Source organism: Ctenocephalides felis, unplaced genomic scaffold, assembly GCF_003426905.1.
Source record: "Ctenocephalides felis isolate EL2017-DRISC unplaced genomic scaffold, ASM342690v1 CF-g0.4_SCAFFOLD_00845, whole genome shotgun sequence".
NCBI lineage: Eukaryota > Metazoa > Arthropoda > Insecta > Siphonaptera > Pulicidae > Ctenocephalides > Ctenocephalides felis.
This window is the reverse complement of record NW_020536999.1, coordinates 56,070,063-56,086,704: the sequence shown is the minus strand read 5'-3', so window position 1 is coordinate 56,086,704 and position 16,642 is coordinate 56,070,063.

Genomic DNA, 16,642 nt, shown 5'->3' with positions numbered 1-16,642 from the left:
TTACAGAGGTATACGCTGTATATAACCTTGATCTGATATTTTATCAGAAATATTAACAGCAGAGTTGAAATAACTATTAATTTAATTTATATCTTTTAAAACTGTATTTATAATTTAATTTACTTTTTTCTTAACTATTTTCTTATTTTTCTTCCAGTCTTTTTTACCTCACTCACATGTAAGCTTTTGTAGAGGTTATATAAAAAACTATTGAATCTAACTTAGAAATAACAATGCATAAGAATTATGGTCAGGTATCAAAAACTAAATAAAAGAGCTCAAAACGAAAAAAAAATCAATGAAAACTGTTGTTATTAATATTTATACATGAACGTTTATCTGCAGATAGAGACGTAAAAATTAAGTTTATGTTTGTACATACATCTTTTGACTTCCACTTTGAAATAGGATTGTTAAAATAATCTATTTTTAACTTGTTTTGAAATAATAGTGATGTTCTCATATTATTATATTGGCCATGAAGCAGCAATCTTCATGGCATTGAGAGTTTGTACTTGGAAGTTGCTACCCTTGTGAGGGGGTAGGAAAAAGTTTGGGACTAATTGTTCACATTTGTAATAAATAATCAAATAAAAATATCTTTTTTAAATATAACTAGTTAAAATAATCTATTTTTAACTTGTTTTGAAATAATAGTGATGGACCTTTTTTACCCGCTGATCGTTAAGCTCCGCACTACCCTATTAATAGATTTTAGCAATTAGTCATGCTTGGACGTATTTTCATATCATTATATTGGCCATGAAGCAGCAATCTTCAGAGAGTTTGGGACTAACTGTTGACATCGGTAATAAATAATTAATAAATACATCTTTTTTAAATATAACTCTGCGACAAATCAGTGATTGTAACAAGAACTGCAACAAATACATAAATTATACCAACAAATCAGTGTTTAATACAGTCCACAGCTACAAAGGTTAAATTATAATCCAACAACCTGAGTTATCGAAGGATCGAAGGAGAGTCTTAATACAAACAAGTTATTTAAATTGATTCTGAATATTTTTTAGTTGCAATAAATCCGTAGTTTCTCAATTTGAAGAATACAATAAAGTCTATGTCTTGTAGTGTTAACGTCAGTTATTTATTCGACAACATAGTGCCTGATTATAAAACCATCTCCTCAACATCCATAAACTACTCAAAAAAATCGTTATATTAAATAAATTGTATAAAAAATAAATATAAAAGTAGAATTGACTTATTCAAAGACAAATATTCCACGTTTACTATATCGATCAGACTCGTCCCAAAACCATCATTCAGCGGTTCGAATCAATGTATTACCTCGAAGCAACACCAGAGATGAGAGGTTATATTTTATCGCGTGGAAACATTTGCCTTTTGAAATCTGATTCTCACCTTTGCAAAAGGTGTATATGTAAATTCTTACCTATGAGATACTCGAGAATCATGTTCCACCCAATAACAAATGCAATAAATTCACCCACAGTAACATATGAGTATACGTAGGCACTTCCAGTCGTGTGTGGGACGCGCACTCCGAACTCAGCATAACACGCTCCTGGAAAATAGCAAACTTAATTGGAAAAGTTATCAAACGGACGAGACTCAAAACTAAAACATTCAGAAAAACATAAGGTATTTCTTTCCACGATCGCGAACATAACCGATAAATTTTATATTAAATTATTTCTATGTTTTTGTTTTGCTATGCGGTAGCTCAAGTGTAATGCAGTAGTTTCGCTGCGAATACCGCATTTTCAATATGCTTGTGCGCCAATAGAAATAAAATATACAATGTTATAAATATCATATTCTGCAATTTGTCTGTTTTCCACATAAATGTTTTTCTGCACTTCTGAGAAAAACAAACTGTTTGGTTTCAGCGCAGAACTAGAAACCATACCATGGAAATCATTTATTTGTGAAAAAATAGATTTCTCACAATACTTCATTATGTATGAACACAATGATTTGTAATTCATCTTTGTAAGAGAGTTATGATAAAATATAATAATATTCCCAATCATTAAAATGTGTTTTTTTTAGGGAATTGTTAATCTTTTCCCCCTTTTTTCCACATATTATATAATGTGATGATTAAGATAAAATGTATTGCAATATGTGTATATCATTGTGAGAGCACTTTTTGGTAATAAACTCATATATGTATGACCAAAGGGTACTCTCACAATGATATACACAAATTGCAAAACATTTTATCTTAATCATCACATTATATAATATGTCAAAAGAAAAGGAAAAGGATCAACAATTTCCCAAAAAGACCACATTTGAATGATTGGGAGTATTATTAGATTTTATCATAACTAGGTTAATAAAGGTAATATATATATTACCTTTAAACTGTAATTCAGCTTATTCAATGAATAACATGTTTTTGAATGTTAAATGTTAATAATTATTTCTCACATATCCTTGGCTATTTTTTAATACGCAGCAAGCAAATTATGATTTGTTACACAATATTCCGGAGTGACATTTTGTTTGCCATTGTATGTGACTGGATCGATTTTATACAAAAAAAAATGGAAGAGGTATTGGAAAATTTTAAATTTTGCTTTTATTTTATCGTACTGACGCTTTTTGGTGTAACATTAAAACAGGTTGCAGGGTAAATGTACACAGTCGTAATTCTTTTATTTTTGGGTTTACTCTACATTTCTTTTTAAGTTTATAGATTAATATAAAATTGCTTAAGACTAGTGCTATATATAAAAAATCACGATGTGACTATTAATTTCTTTCTATTATAATTTTTTCTTATTTTTTTAAAAAAATATATCAAATCTCGAAAAAGATAAAGTGCAAAATCTCTTTGGATATTTGGAGTGAATAATTAAAGTCATTAATTATGAAAATAGTTTTAGGATATTCATAAAATTACTGAAATTAGGGTAGTTCAATTTTAATCCAGAATATCAGAAGCATTTGACGGAAAATTGAATTGAAAATTTTATCAAGAAAATCATTTACTTCTGGTAACCTTAGCATTTGTAATTATTTTAGATGTACCAAGAGATAACGTATTAGAATATTAAAGTTTATAGTTTCAAATTATGTCGAAATTTTTGAAGACAAAACATGAAATTTGAAGATGAATCTATTTTGAAGAAGAACTTGATGATAACTCTTTGATATACATACTCATATATCATAAATCTTTTTATCATTTTGAACAGCAAACAGAATATAAGACTCTTATAAACTGCTGGGTTTATTTGACTTAACAGTAGTCGATTCTACAGATGGCAACCCAAACAATTGTTCCATTCCTTTGTGATGAATTATTATTACAATTTGTGTAATAGGGCGACTATTTATTGATGCAGCAATGCCGGATCAGGACTGTTTTCACTTGAAAACACATTGCTATCTATATTTCTAAGTTAAAACAGTCGTCTCTACTGCTTAACAACAGACTGCTCGAAACGGGATCGAAACCTGGATCTCTGATTTAGGTCCAGTCGTTCTAGCCATTTATCTACGAACGAGCATTTTCACATACTATGATGTTTTAATCGACCAGTTTTAACAGTTTAAAAATAATTATCAGTTATAAAATTAATTATTTATAAACTGCAATATATAAAAAATCTGAGGTATTGAGAAGTAGTAATGCAAATGCAGTAATCGCATTTTAGTGTGATTAACTTATTCTAAATAAATGCTAAATGACAATCATACCAAATATAATTTATTTCTTACAATAATATATTTTATAATTACCTGAAAAAAGACTAGCAATAGCAGCTATAACGAAGCTAATTATAACTCCAGGCCCTGCAACATTTCTGGCCACCATTCCGGCTACTAAATACATTCCGGTACCACAACATGACCCGACGCCCAAGGAGGTCAAATCTAATGTGCCTAAACATTTCTGAAACAAATTAAAACGATATTAATACAAATATTTCAACATAATAAGATATTATTTCATTTATAATATTGTTAAGATAATTCCGATTCATTTTTATTCGGTCCTTTTTAATTGCTATGTTTACTGGGCATTTCTTTTCATTATGTGATGTATAGATGAAGTAAAAACGTTATGAATATTTTGGCAAATACCAATATGTTTTTGTATCTTCGCCCAAAACATGACCAAACTTTCTTTTCTAATACATATATGATTTTATTTTTTCATGTCATTGCGAATTAATGTTGAGGAAAATGTTTTAGAAAAATATATAAATAAATATAATATAAAATATATAATAAATATTTAAATATCGCATAAAACAATTTTTAATTCATGATTATGTAGTATACACATAACAATTATCATTTAAATATTGTGATAATCGAATCCATCTATCATCTTCCTTTGGGTTTGGGCGAAAGGTGCTACAACGGACGGACAAGTAGTTTTTTTTTAGTTGTAAGTAGTAAGTAGTTTTTTTTACAAGTAGAACGAGCTTAAAGGTCCAACCGATATCTCAAAAACCAGTAAAATTAAGAATTTTTTTACAAAAATATTTGAAAGAAGAGGGAAAAAGATATATAACCACCTATTACCTTGATTCTCACGATGTTGCTACCGAGAGAAAATTTTCTATTAAGGCTCTCATCTGAGTGGAGTAAAAAAAAACAACTGTACGTTTACCCTGGCAAAGGTGTAAACCAATGTTATTTACAGTGTTATTTCTGTAAAAAATGTTTCCTTAAAATCTATATTTTGCATTGGTTGAAAAATGAGCTATCATTTTATAAAATCTCTTTAAAATTACAACAAATTATTGGACTTGGTTGTCCCCTGGTCGTCTCAATTTACTCTGCCTACGGGGTAAAAAGAACCACGTAACAAATTTTTGAAAAACAGTAAAAAACACATATCTACAATGATGAATTAGCTGTGATTTTTACTGAATATAGTCAGATAGTTTTTCGTTTGATATGCGTTATTTGTTATTGTTATAACACACACACACATATATATATATATATATATATATATATATGTCTGACTTCACAATATAAGTCAGATTGGGTCTTTGTGTCTTGTCCACCCTATATTAATTTTTCCACTTGTCCTAAAATGGACAACAATTAAAACTGAAGAATTAAATAAGAGACTTTAAAAATACAAAATCTTTTGACCATTTTCAGAGATTTTGAAAATTGAGAGATATTTTTGAATGTAACATGAATTTCAATTTTATTTCAATATTGCCTTTGCAATTGTGCTGAAGTTTTTTGGCAAGTGAGCTTGGGTGATCCTCGAGGTGGCTTTTGTAATTGTCTGAATGTGTTCATATTTTATCGCTTATTGTGTTCATGTCGGCGTCTTTTTGTATCAACCAATTTTTTGGGGCATTCAAAATTTCTTTTAAGAGCAATTATTTTGGCATCTTTGAAATTTTAGTTTAATTTTTTAAGGACAAGTGGTTGATAATAGGTTTCTGTATCAACTTTCACAAATAGTTAAATTTTTCTCACTAGCGCCTTTACTATATACATACGAGTGCACATGGAATTACATGCATGACAATTTTGATTGATCAAACAAAACTTGTATGTTTGTTGTTCAAAGTGAGCAGGCTTTAGTCCTTCGTGCAAGCTTTGTCGAGATAAGTCCCGCTTAGTTATTTTCCACAAAAATATGGTGTATTCTTCTTTTTCATATTTACGCCATGATAAATATTAAATTACCTAATATTTTAAACTAGTGGTGCGTGACATCGTGGCAAATTGCTGGATACTAAACGTACCGAAAACTAAATTATTAAAAAAAACTTTGCAAAACTTTGAAAAAATTAGATTTTTGAGAAATTTTGAATTTTTTGAAAGATAAATGAACTTTTTGAAAAATTTGTTTTATAATTTTTTTTTTTTTTTTTGATTTTACCATTTTTGGCACTTTTTGTCAAAAAATGGTATATCCAAAAGGGCTAGACCTGTCTTTGCCCTAAACTAATCAGTACGTCTCCTTATCAGTATGAATCGAATGTTGTTTGAACTATTCAAATCGGTTGAATCGTGTTCGTATTCATTGCAATGCAATGAAATTTGTAAGCTAAACACGAGGTATACAAATTTACTTGTTTCAAAAGTAATAATGAGAGTATAAGACAAAAGACACTTGAGACCAATTTTAAAAGTTTTGCATGATTTTGCTTTATATTTTAAGGACTTTAGTAACATTTTAGTTTATATAAATATAATACTATAATTGTTTCTGGTCCTGTGCTATATCAATTACATCAAACTCAAGGACTTCTACTGAGTAGCATTTTAAAACCTCATCTCTACGCATTAGTCACCAAAATTACTGAAAGCCTTTTTATGCATATTGTAATAATAATAACCAAAATAAATAGTAGCCTGCTCGAAGGCAGGTCTATGGTATGAGAGCACCACAAAATAAATGATTTTGTTTTCCTCCCTTGTTTGTTATTCCCATTAACGTTTTATTACCATTATTAATGACTATTAAACATTTTTTATTCATTTTTTTTATTTTGTGTATTTTTCTTCCCAAACTTTTACGTCCATGCTTTAGCTTTTAATTCCCTGTATTTTCTCTTCTCGCGTAAGTCGTCAATCATCTGCATTCTTCTTCTTCCCATTTCTTTCAGTCCTCCTATTTTACCTTTGACTACATCGTGTAAAAGGCGTTATTTTTGCAGAATGTGTCCAATCCAGTTTCCTTTTTTTTTCAGAATCATGTTCAGTAAAGTTCTTTCATCACCCAATCTTCTCAGGACTTCTTAATTTGTTAACTTGTCTGTTCACTTTATTTTCTACATTTGCCTCCAGCTCACATTTCAAAATTCTCCAAATAGGACTTTATTAGAGTTCATGTCTTTGATCCGTACAGATTTGTAATTATATGAAAATATAAAAGATATGTATTTGCTTAGTTAAAAAATTGAAAGAATTATGCACGTGAAACTATTTTATTTGATTTTCCGCTTATTGAAATCTTCTGCAATCCTTATTCTTGACTAGGGATTTTCGAAGTCATGATTAGCAATGAATATCACGACCTTCTATAGATAGTCGTTGGTATGCAGGACGACATTCCTGATAGTCCATATAGGAATGCTGGAATTTTCTACCAACAACTATCATTTATCTGGTGGATTATTATTCAATAATCAATATTAGATTATTTACAATTTGTATGTCCAGCGAAGTTTGTTTTGTTTCCTATCATTTGTTACGTGATGACAATAATGTTGTGTTGCTGAGGCAAATAATTAATAAATTTGTATTAGAATGTATATATAAAATATATTAAGATAAATATATAAATATCTTTTCGCTAAAAGCAAGAAGTTGCAAATATATTCTTTTTTTTGCTAAAAATAATGCACAGATCTAGAGGTAGTACAGAAAACAGCTCAGATGATGATAATCTTGCAAAAAAAAGATCGTGTTGGGTACCACTTACTAAATATAACAATTTTTATTAAAAAATCATGAAATGAAGCATGTTTCTTAAATTTTTAGAACATAGCCCCTTTTTTGTACTAGTTCTTTGTCTCTTATAACACGGACCCGCATAAAACGCCAGTTTTTTTTGGAACGTATTTACCGTGTTATGCGGGAGTTACCTTTATTGTATACGATATTAACAGTATCAATACGATGAAATTTTTCATTGAATGACATGCGAGTATTTTTTATTCATTATTGTCAACATAGATGTATTATTTTTGCACCCATCATACGTGCAATAACGATTGACGTCAAAATAAATTAAGAAACAATCTACATCAGTCTATCAATATATATATATATATATATATATATATATATATATATATATTAAGTATTATTATTAAAAATTTATATTAATTCATTACCGTAGATTTTGGAAAAATATAGAATTTTCTTAAAATCAAGAATATATATCGGTAGTTACGTTTAACCTTCGTATATTAGTGGACTTCAGTTGTTTCATTGTTACATTTTTTTATTTTTAAAATTGAATTCCTTACAAACATGTATTGTATATTGTTTTAATTATCATTTATAAAGATTAATATTGAATTCTTTGAATAATAAAACGCCCGACTGACGAATCAGTTTGAATTAATTGAATATTATTTTTTTTAAATTACGATACATTCTGAGACATATTATTAATCTACAATTATTTTTCTTAAACATTAATGTTCAAATAAAAAAATATCAAAATATACCAATGAAAAAAATATATAAAAATTTTAATCCATAATTAGAGTTTTCTTGATTTTCTTTGATTCCAATTCATTCTATTCGTGTTTATATCTAATTGTAGAAGAAATAATGAAAATTGTTAAAAAATAAATTTTAATCCATAATTAGAGTTTTCTTGATTTTTTTGGTTCCAATTCATTCTATTCGTGTTTATATATCTAATTGTAGAAGAAATAATGAAAATTGTTAAAATAAACAAAATTGTAGAAAAAGTTAAGGTATTTTGACAAACGAACTTGAAATAGCCACAGAACTCAGTCAAACCAAGAAACATGGTGATAGTATTGCTCGTATCATGAAAAAATTGAAAAAAAATTGCATGTAGCTAGAAAATTATGAGCTTTTAAGGGCAATGTAGAGCTTTGGTTATATTATGATTATGTCTCTATTGAGGTTAATTTTTATTGGTTTTGCGCATTAAGGCAGTTTTCATAATTGATCAACTTTGAGAGGTCCTTTTCTTTTTAAAAAAAAGGTGCTAAAGTTTGTTGAGAAGTTCCAGCAAAAGTTGGCGCATTTAATAAGGATTTTAAATTTTGTGAAATTATTAGTAGCTCCCTGAGAAGCTTTTGAAAAGAATGTAAACGAAAAGCTTTAGCTGTGATCGTATTACTTTTAGGTTATTTTATAATATTTTATTATATTTGTTGCTATTGAAACTATAGCTGTCAACAATAAAAGTTTTATTCTATTATTCTATATTTGCTCCACAAAACACAATTCTTATTTACTGTATTTTATAGCTGTTGAGCTTCGAGTAGTGAACTAAGACGTTGTAAGATTCAGCTTATAACAATAAGAGGACTTTTATGGTTTATTCCTGAACGAAGCCCAACCATAAGCAAAAGGCATTAATGTCTTGTTGCTGAGTATATACAAGAAATATTTTCGGTCATATAGCTTTTGATAGGTGCTTTTATAGGGTTCTAAAAGTAGGAATGAAATGAGGGATGAGTTTTTCATAATGTTCTTTTGTATCTTGGATTTCAAAACTGTACATAATCAAGATCATCGAAATGACAATCAAATTATGTAATAAAAGAAGCTCATAAAAATGGAAGATTTATTCAAAAATCTTAATTCAAAAAATATTTTTATTGAAATCATCATTACAGTTGTCTTGGAATAAAATAGATGTAGGAATGAAATGAGGGATAAGTTTGTTATAATGTTCTTTTGTATATTGGATTTTAAAACTGTATATAACTAAGGTCATTGAAATAACAATCAAATTTTGCAATGAAAGCAGCTCATAAAAATGGCAGATTTATTCAAAAATCATAATTCATAAAAATGTTTATTGTTGAAATCGCTATTGCAGTTGCCTTGAAAATCAATATTGGATGAGGAAATTGATCTAAAATAAATTCATTTCTATAAAAAAATTGGAACAAATTGTATTGAATAATTGAATAATCAACAAGATCTTAGTTCATTAAGAATTATGCAAAAACTAAGGCTATGGTTGAAACAGTTTTTCTATGAAAACCTAAAGCCCAATATGTAAAATTTATTTGTACATATTTGAATATCCTCCATTAATATTAGTTGGTCAAAGTTGAAACCAATTCAATATTTTGTACATTGATTAAATAATCAATTTTATTTAAAAATTGATTGAAGTTTCAGGGTCTTATAAAAGAAACAAAACCACTAAAAGCAATATGGTCCGTATTTAAGAAGGTTCGCGGGTAAAAAGGTCCATCAACGTTATCTCAAAAACAAGTGAAGTGAAGAATTTTTTTAACAACAATATTTGAAAGTAGTTTTTTTTTAGTTGTTTGGTTATGAGCACTGTTGTTTAGTTTACGAGGCCTTAATATAATTTTTAAGCATGCGTTATTTTATTGTTTCATAATCTGTATTGTTAATTTTAACTAAGTTAACAGTTTGTTTTATATAATCTATATAAAAGCTTGCATGTAGATGGGGTAAAAAGGACCAACTGAAACTTCACCGTAGTAAATGGTGAAATTAAAAATAGTAAATGGAAAATTATGTTAAAAAAGCAATTTTACAAGAGATAAACCTAATAATTATTAAGTTTATTTTTATAAAATTGCTTTAATAGAGTTGAAATAACAATTTAAATTGTTAGACAAAATACCAGATCAAGGTTATATACAGTGTTATCTTTGTCAAAAGTGTGCCCAATATATTTATTTCTTGCATTGGTTGAATAATGTAGCTACATTTTGTAAAATTCCCCCAAAATAAGACATTGGACCAGTTTGCCCCTTGGTCATCTCATTTTAACACCCTCATTGGGTAAAAAGAAACAGGTGACTTTTAACCAAAAAAAAAAACGGCAAAAAGACATGTCTACAATCTTTTACTGAACATAGTCATATAGTTGTTTGTTTGATTCGTGTTATTTGTTTTGATATATTTGCTTTGGTATTCACAATATAATTGCTCAAAGTCAAATTGGAATTTGGGCTCCGCTCTTCTCTATTAATATTATTCGGTCAAAGTTGAAACCAATTTAATATATCCTATATTTTTCAAATAATTAATTTTCTTAAGCATTAAATTTATAAATATTATAAATTTATTATTCGATTTGATTTTATTATATTAAAGTTGAAATTAACTTATTGTTAGAATATGAAGAGAGTCTCCTAGGGTTTTATATAAGATTTTACACCAATTTTACTGCGGTATTTTATATCGACCTAGTGACCCACATCTCGTATGTGAATTTGAAGTTTCTAACGTTTTTACTTGCATTTGAAGAAAACCAGGAACTAATACCTTTACACCTTAATTTGCAATTTTTTAAAATTATTTAAGAAAGAGTATTTGAACTAATTCATTTCAATAGTGTTTTTATATGGGTCAAATTTTAAGAAACGTCATCGTGCGGGTTTTAATTTTATGTAGATTCATAAAACTTTATTATGGAATACCAAAGTCTTTAATTAATACTAAAGACTTTAATTAAGAAAGTTGAGTAAATTCATATTATATAAGTGTTCTAGTCTAAATGCAAATCGAACTCGTTTACTGATTCAAATGAATTCATTCATGAAAATTGTGTTTGCTCAGCTAATTGTTATATATTAATATCTTATGGATTTTATATACATATAACATAAAATTCTATGTGCATATTATGTAAAAAATATCACGCTATTCATATAAATCATACATTTCTAAATTGTTTTACTTATGTTAATAACCTAAGTTTAAATATTCAAAATGAGTAATTTTTATAACTTTTTACCAAATTACGATGTGACCGCGACCAAACAAATAAACAATGGAATGAGAAAAATATAAATTTCACTTTATTTTAAAAATAGCTTTGGTTTTTAAGTTTTTTTCATGTCTTTTTTCATTTTCAAAGATACAAGAAAAGAATATATGTGTAGTACACATGCATATTAAAATACTAATTAGCTTCTCGTTGATAGTGCGAAAAGGTCATTAATTAAAAGCAAACGCAGGTCTAAACATGTATTATGCTCATTTGTGACCCAGATTCTGTTTCTTAAAATATAATAATGTTTTATTACAATTGGTATTTTGAACTAGCTATGAAAAGATTAAAAATATTTTCATAATACATTTTGTTGTAAAAAATCTGTAGGATAGGCCGGGGCACAAAGGTCCAACTTGAATTTGAGCAATTATAGTATGAAAACCAAACCAATAACATCAAAAAATCAAAACAAATAACATATATCAAGCAAACTACTATCTGACTATATTCAATAGAACTTAGAGCTAATTAATTTTTGTAGAAATGCTTTTTTGCTGTTTAAGAATTTGTCTCCTGGTCCTTTTTATTCCATAGGCGGGGTAAAATGGGAGGCCAGTGGACATACAGATTCAATGTCTTATTTTTAATTTTAAAGAGATTTCACAAAATAATAGCTACATTATTCAACCAATGCAAACTATAAATTTTATGGGTACATTTTTTTTTACTTTATATAACCTGGATCTGGTATTTCATCAGAAATATTTATTAGCAGAGTTGGAATAACTATTTATTTAATTTATCTCTTTAATACTCGTATTTTAACTTTCCTTGCCCTTTTTACTATTTTTTATTTTTTGGCAGGGTAAAGGTTCAGCTGGTTACTTCACCCACGTGTAGGATTTTATAGAGGTTATACGAAAAAACTGTTGAATCTAACCTAAAATTAACAATAAATTTCATAAAACAATTGAATAACTTATAATTAAAAATTATTACTCATCGCTCACAACCAAAAAACAAAAGAAAATACTTTTGTTATGGATTTTCAAACATTGCCGTTTATTTTTTTCAGCAACGTCTGAAGAATCAAAGTGATAGTTGGTTATAAATCTTTTTCCATTTACTTTCAAATATTGTTGTTAAAAAATTCTTCAATTTACTTGTTTTTGAAATATCGGTGGTGGACTTTTTTACCCGCGGACTTTTAAGCCCAGCTCTACCCTATTAGTTTTTTTTTGCAAATTTTATTACATTGCATTATGTATGTATGACTTGGATTATCAAAAAATTGCTTAATTAAACTTTTAATTAATAATTTAAAAATTAGAGTAGTGTCTATTATTGATTATAATATTGAAAATATTAAACAACTTTTAGCATTGAATTTTGACATTTTGTTTTACCAAGACTGTTGAATACTAGTTCTCAATGCAAACATCAAACTATTGATGACTAATGCAATCAATCTCAACGAATTATGCAGTAATAATCAAATTGTTTTTAAATAATGAAGGTATATCGATAAGAAAATATTATTGTATATGAGTAATATAGCTGTTCCAAGAACTGAAAATATTTTTCTAATCGTAATTGAGTCATCGTCGAAGTCCATTTATAATGTTTATTATACATAATCAAGATACGTCAATCGAAGCTAATTTCATAATGCAAAAAGTTCAAAACAAATTAAATTTCAAAAGGTCAGTACAATAAAAGTGTGTTCAAAGCTTTTATGTGTTTGCGACATGAATTAATTAATATTTCTGGTAGGTACATCGTACTGTTTCTTTGAAAAGTTTTCTGAAAACCCAAAATTCACTTTGAGCTAAAAATAATATGAATAAATTTTTACCTTGAGTTTTGGTTCGGTGGTTCTGTTTTGCTCGCCCCCTTGGAGCCCCCTCGGGTCTTTGGTCCGTACCAGTTTATTTATCATATCAACTGTGCCGTGCCTCCATGGCGCCGCTAAAGTGTCCACAACGCTCGAGACTTTCATATCTGTAAATCATATACATGAAATAAATTAGAATATCACTTTGAATAGGATCCCGGAGGATCTTTTCACATGGGGAAAGACCGCAGAATAGAATTACGCAAGTTATACTCTTGAATGTGTGCTGACTCTCTATTAATTTTTTTTATATTTCCGTATGAATTACAATCTTTTTCACAAAGCCTTTTTTACAAGTCTTTTGCACGAAGACATTTTTTTCATTGCTTTGGTAGTTTATTTCCTACTTTCCATCAGAATGTAACCCAATGGTTGTTCTTCCTAGTTGTAAATTTATTTTCACAATTTACAAATTGGTACTTTTGGAATTTGGAATCTAGACCATTGTGGATGCAAACAAGGCCAAATGCTTTACCTAAATGTCACAAAAACGCTAGTTTTTTTTAACAAAAATAATGACTAAATTTTTAAATATTGCAAATGACGGTGTCAATTCTTTAGTCAGTATTAAAATTTAATCATATGCGTTTGCTTTACTTGCTTTATGTAAAATATATTTTTTACATTTGTTTCTATTTTCCTTGGTAACTTTCTGAAGAAGTTCATCTTTTGGTCAGAAAATCCGATTAAAAGATAAAATATGTTTTCTAGACGTGTTAAGTCATTCTGAACCGTTTGATACCGTAATTTGAAATTATATGTATGATTGTGTATATCAAATTGACCTTTATTTGACTTTTTTGTCCAAAAACGGCACAAAAATTTATAAGTTTTTTGATTAAACTCGATAAGGATAGATTAGTTTTGGACGTCGATCAGTCTTAATTTTAAATCAATATCTTTGTCAAAAATTCTGAACCGATTTTGAAAATTCAAAAACTCTACGAAAGGAATCAGTTGGGAATCACGCTGACTAGTTTTTGGTAAAGATCGGACGGGCCGTTTCTTTGTAATTTATTGTTAATTTTTTTTTTGATGATCTCAATGAAACATGAATATTGCATGGTAATAGACTTCATAGATTCTTCTAATTCCTCCAAGAGAATTAGATTTATTTTAATTTTTTTTTTGAAGTTTAGAATAATGGAGATGGAATTCTCTACCCTTTTTCGTTAAAAATGTGTAATATTCAAACTGTTTACCGAAAATATCTAGTATGTTTGTCAAATTTATACAAAATCGAATAAACTGCAATAGTTTCTAACATTATGAGATTCATTATTATATTAAATCTTGTTACACATATTAAAAAGTTTATGCTACTTGCCTTAGTGCAAAATGCCGGTTACGTCTAGATAGTTCATTTTTACAGATAGAATGAAAACTGATGTTGATAGAATAAAAACCGATCTAGTGATTAAATTTTTATACACTTCAAAGTTTCTGCCGTAACTATTATTGCAACAATATCTAAAAAGCCCATTAGTACGCGGAAATGAATTTTTGATCTAAATTGGATATGACTACTGCTAGATATCAATTGGCCCTAACACTACGCCACTACGGCTTCTCTAACAAAAATGATGATAATAGTTTTCAAGTTTTTATTGAAGTGTTTTATTCTATTATCTTTGTATTTCGAAACAAATCATTACCATTGCATCTCAAAACAAAACAGTTTCCAACATTTGTTTGTGGTCTCATGTTTTTGTTTAAATATATAAAATTCTTTTGCACATAAATAATAAATTTAATGATATTCGAACGAGGTACTAATAATAATTTACAACATAATATAACATATACCAGTCACCATGATTATAAATAAGCGTATGTCATGAATTACAAACATGATTTACGATGTATTTTCTAAAATATACAAGCACGTTTTTATGATGTGATAAAATTTAATCTGTGTACGGCACCTGTAGTACTTCAGGTTAACATACGAGACGCGTTATTATAATATTTTCCTGTGTTACTTGAGATATTTTCTTCGTGTTTTTGTTCCTACTTGAGAAATATCTGTATAAGGGGGAAATGAAAATTTATTTACTATTAAAATCTGCAAATAATTTGAACGACGTATAATTAACTCTGATTAACGTATAATTAACTTTAAAATTGCAAAATTTACTGTTTTTGAGATAATGGTGGTGGAACTTTTTATGCGCAAACCTTTAAGCCTTTTTCTATCCTATTTCTTGATGTTTTACATTATATAAAGAACTTCATCCAGTTTCTTTAATTGGATCATTTTAAAGTGTTATTTTTAAATAAAATTTATTAAAGATATACTATTTTTTTAAAGATACTGTTTTTTAAATCTGAAAAATTACGTGCCACGATTGTGTAATAGGTATAAAATTCGTCCTTATATAATTAAAAGCAACAAAAACAGGTTCATTTGGACCAGTCTGGACCTATGAGCAAAAAAAATTATAATATACATAATATTCAATACTTCTAGAACCATATAAGCCAGCCAAGGTATAGTTGAAAAAGCTTGGGCTAGTAATTCCTGGTCGATCCTAAACTCGATCAGCTTGATATCAAGCAGCATGAAATCAGTTTTTCACTTGTGGTCATAGATTTTTACAATCATAGATTATTACCATGAAATTAAAAGAGCCTTTTTGTGGATTTTTGCATCAAAAATAAGAAGTTGAAAAATACTGTTAAACTGTAGGTCAAAATATGCCCTAATATGATAGGACAACTACAGGTTGTCTTCCAAACAAGCCATATACTAAAACCACAAAACAATTTCTAAAGGTTTTCTGAAATATAGACAGATTGTATTTTTTGCCAAGTAATCTTAGCACTAACAATGAGATGGGTTTCGAAATGGATTGTACATAAGAACCCAAATTATAATCCTGTCCAAATACAAAATTATAGGAAAAAAATTATCAACCAATGTAACGAAATAGCTTTAGAGTTGTCTAAGAAAATCTAACTCCTATAATTTAAAATGACTAAACAGAATAAAAATAAATGGAATAATTACTATGTCAATTCATTCTTGATTTTTTAATATCTAAATTTGAAGATTCTACGATTCCTTATCATGATTAACAGTTTTTATAGATGACAACTCAAACAGAGTTGCCCCATATTTATGTGATAAATATTTGTTATGAATGTTTTTGTCGTGATGATTTTTTTTATTGATGCAGGAATGCTGGGAAAGTGCTATTTTCACTTGTAAACATATTTAGATTAAACAGATATATCTACGTTTCAAGTGAAAACCGATGTCTCTGCTGCTTGGCATCAGGCTGCACGGAGGGAAGACCCATGAATCAAACACATACGCTCCAATCACTAAGAGGGGGTCGATT